Here is a 4,523-nt window from a genome sequence, read left to right on the forward strand (position 1 = left end):
TTGAGAAACTTCTGTAAGTCAAAGGACACTGTCAATAGGATAAAATGGCAACCAACAGATTGGGAAAAGATCTTTACCAGTCCTACATTTGATAGAGGGCTAATATCCAACATATACAAAGAATCAAGAGTTTACACTCCAGAGAATCAAATAACCCTTTTAAAAAATGGAGTACAGAACTAAGCAAAGAATTTTCAACTGAGGAATATTGATTGGGTGAGAAGCACCTAGAGAAATGTTCAACATCCTTAGTCATCAGAGAAACGCAAATGGAAACAACCCTGAGATTCCACCTCACACCAGTCATAATGGCTAAGATGAACAACTCAGGTGATAACAGATGCTGGCAAGGATATGGAGAAAGAGGAACACTCTTCCATTGATAGTGAGATTGCAAGGAGGTGCAACCACTGGAAATCAGTTTGGAAGTTCCTCAGCTATTTGGTCCCAGCTATACCACTCCTGGGCACAAGATGCTCCAACATATAACAAGGACACATGTTCCACTATGTTCATAGCAGCCTATTTATAATAGTCAGAAGCTGGAATGAACCCAGATGTCCTTCAACCGAATAATGGACACAGAAAATATGATACATTTAAACAATGGAGTATGACTTAGACATTAAAAACAATGAAGTCATGAAATTCTTAGGCAAATGGATGGAACTAGAAAATATCATCCTGACTGAGGTGACTCAATCACAAAAGAACACATATGGTGTGCACTCACTGATAAGTGGATATTAGCCACAAAGCTCGGACTACACAAGATACAATTCACAGACCACTCAAGCTCAAGAAGAAGGAAGACCAAAGTGTGGGTGCTTAGGTCCTCCTTATAAAGAGGAACAAAATACTCACAGGAGAAAATATGGAGACTTTGTGTTTTGTAATGGCTGACTGACTCTCCTTTGTGTGCATGTATGACATTTCCATTATCTACCCATTCAGCTACAGACACCTAGGGCAAACTTGTGATTTGGCTATTGTGACTCAATACTACTGCAAAAATAAATGTGTTTTCCTGTATCTCTATTGTTTACTACCTGAATTCCTTTCACTATAAACACAGAACTGGCATCACCAGATCATAGGGTAGTTATATTATAATTTATATTATTGTAATTTTTATTTTGTCTTTTATTTTTGAGATTATAACATAATTACACCATCTCCCCCCTTTCGTTTCCTCCTTTAGAACCTTCCTATAAACCTCCTGTTCTTTTTCAAATTCATGGCCTCTTTTTTTCATTCGTTGTTGTTACAAGCATAAAGTTTTCAGTTTTTAATACATTTTGAGGATTGCTTTTATTTAGTGTGTGTGTGTGTGTGTGTGTGTGTGTGTGTGGTCAGGTGTTTGAGACCAAAGGCTAGAGGAGGGCATTGTTCATCTGGAACTGAAGTTGTAGGTGCTTGTGAGCTACTTGACATTGATGCTTAGAACTGAGTTGTTAACCACTGAGCTGTTTCTCCAGTCCTCGTTTTGCTTTTCTTTTTTAATTTTCTATATTGATTTTTCTCAGTGTGTACACTAATTTAAAGTCCCATCAATAGCAGTTAAGCATTCCCTTTTCCTTGTATCACTGCTAATACCTTCTTTTCTTGGTAACAGCCATTTTAACCAGTGTGAGCTAGACTGTCAGTGTCATTTTGACACTCATTTGTCTAACAGCCAAGATACTTTGTATTGCTTTGTAAAGTGCCAGTCACATCCAAATTAGAATTGCTTTCTTTTTCAGAGGTAGAAAAAGCAATCCCAAAACTCATATAGAAGAACAAATTTTCCCCCTCCCAAACAACCAAAATAACTTTAAAGGGAAGGAAAAAAACAAAAAACAAAACATGATGAAGAAATGCTAAGGGTACCCTATGCCTGAACTAAAGTTATACCACAGATCCATTGTACAAAGGCTCTCCGGTACTTTCACCAGTAGTGCTGACTAGGGAGGAAGTACAGAGAGCCCAGAAATAAGACCATATGCTATATCCACCTGATTATTTCAAAAGATGAAAAATATATGCCTTGGTAAAACGACTATCTCTTTAAAGAGAATGAGGGCAACTCTTGAGAGGCCCAGACAGGAGGATTTGAGTTCAGGCTAGCCATATATAAGGAAACCTTGTTTCAAGCAGCAACAACAATGAAAAGCATTCTGAGCCTGCTCCTAGAGGATTTGCAGGTGTGGTTGCTGTGTCTCATATCAGTAGGTGGCAGAGAGGAGAGAGGTTAAATCTATGCTCTATGAACTTCTGAATGGTTAGTAGCCTAAAATTCCCCTCGCCCCCCCAAGAATACTGGGCCTGAAACCACCACAGATCCAACACCACTCAGGCCCACAAGGGCTCCCAGGGCAGAGAGCAAGCTGGAGACTAGAAGAACCCCATCTGGCACTGTGGGCCTCAGGTGGGAGTGAGCCCTAGACAGATGACCCTTGACCCTCACAAGGAGACACTCTGGTGAGCCCTGCCAAGGACTGAGCTTGAGACAACTACCAGACTGGCACTGCCCAGGTCTGGGAAGAGGGGGGCAGATCATGCCCAAGATGACCTCTGCCAAAGCAGGGAATAACACTCCTGAGACCACTCCTAAAATGACCCCAGACACTCAGAGACCATGGGTGCTACTAAGAGGAATAAGTAGTGGAGAAATGGAAAGAAAGAGATGTGGGCACAATGAAGAGAGGTAGAACTGGAAACTCAAGGGTAATGGTGATCAGCCACCTGGGACCATGGTGGGATCTCAGCCTGTGTTGGTGGCCCTGTAGCAGCAGGGTACTGTTACCATATAAGGCCAGGTGAATGGTCGCTGTCCTGGGCTGCCACCTGGGGAGATGTAGATGTCTAAGGGTTGTGCAGGATTGGCCACATCCCTCACCTAGGCATTGTGCGAGAGCTGGTTCTGGGTGCATGAGAGCAGGAGATCTGACCCCACTCCTAGCTGGCTACAGTACCTGGGAGAGTGAGTCCCATACTCTGTGGGCATTGCAGGTGAGCCTGCCCCAAGGATATGAGCATGGGAGAACTGGCCTGGTCATTCATCTCTCATGCAGTGGTATGGAAAGACATTCTTCTCCTCTCTTGCTCCTCACCACCTATGGGAGGTACAAGACCTGGCCCTGGGATCATGAGGGCAGGAGAGTTGTCCCTGCCTCTCACTAGCTGCAGCACGTGGGCGAGCAGGCCCTGCACCTCACCCAGCTGACCCTGGTGCCATGGGCATGGGTGAGCCAGCCCCTAGGGATTGAGCATTGGAGAGATGGCCACTTGTCTGCCCTGTGGTGACATGGGCAAGGGTAAGAAGTCACCAGCAGCAGACAGGCCAAACAGGGTCATGAGAATAGGAGAGCTGACCCTGCTTTTTGTCTGCTGGGCAGTGTCAGGGATGAGAGAGGGGTTCCCTCTTCCGCTCCCTTGTCCCTTGCCACTTATGGAAGGCAGGAGAGCTGGCCCCAGGGTCATGAGAGTGGGAGAACTGGCCTTTGCTGGCTGCAACACCCAAGAAAGCAGGCCTTACACCTCACCCAACAAGCATGGTAGGGCTAGTCCTGGTGAGGAGGTTGCTGGTGAGCTGGTCCTTGAGGGCATAAGAGCGGGCCGACTGACCAGATATCATTCAGACCCAGATCCAGGGATTTGAATTGGCTCACCTGAACACCTACTCCATCGATGAATGGCTGAGTGCATGAAGGGGCTGGTCCCACAGATCCAAAGCTGTAGGATCTCCATGACACAGGCCAACAACAGGCTATCTGAGAGGAGTCCCAGTGAACTTCCAGTTTTGACAGAGTAGCAGAAGCCAGAGGCCTCGCAGAACAACTCGTCATCGCAGCGAACATTTGCAAGCAAAGGCATGTGGTTAAAAGGGTACACTGTGGGACATACTGTGACACACTACAGCTTCCACAATGAGATTTTTTTTTTTTTTTTTGTCTCTGGGGAGAGGTTGCAAGGACAGAGGGCACATATGGGTGTATGTGGGGGGGGTATGGAGGGGTGATCTGAAATTCACTAAGAACCAGTAAAAAGTTTCAAAAACAGTGATACTAAGAAAATCTGCATATCTAAGTAAAGAAAATGAGCCTAGATTCCTACCCCTCAGCCTGCACAAAAATCAACTCAAACCAAATCAAAGAATTTAATACAAGTCTACAGCTTGGAGACTAACAGCTGAGTCTGATCTCTGACACTGATATGAAATTGTCATCTACAATGTTTGGTTTTCTCCTAAATAAGTAACAAAAATCACACACACAAAAATCTCCTAAGATTTTAAGTAACCTTATAAGTTTTTTTGGGGTGCCACATGGTATACAAGTATATGAGGAAGAAATTGGGGAAACACTTTAAGACATCAGCATATTCAATAACCTTCTAAGCAGGATTTTGATCTTTAGGAAATAATGGAAAAAAAACAAAACCTGGGGATTACCTTCTGCCAAGAAAAAACAAAACAGTTGCTCAGCACACAGGATGGGAAGAAAATGTTTTTCAGCCATTCATCTTACAGAGGATTAATACCT

The 4,523-nt window shown here is 44.1% G+C and overlaps 1 pseudogene; it reads left to right on the top strand.

Moving 5' to 3' along the window:
• Nucleotides 1-2,161: 2,161 nt before the first annotated feature.
• Nucleotides 2,162-2,277, top strand: LOC115065543 (annotated as a pseudogene).
• The last annotated feature ends 2,246 nt before the right edge of the window (nt 2,278-4,523 follow it).

The sequence above is a fragment of the Mus pahari genome, chromosome 15 (genome assembly GCF_900095145.1).
Source record: "Mus pahari chromosome 15, PAHARI_EIJ_v1.1, whole genome shotgun sequence".
Taxonomy (NCBI): Eukaryota; Metazoa; Chordata; class Mammalia; order Rodentia; family Muridae; genus Mus; species Mus pahari.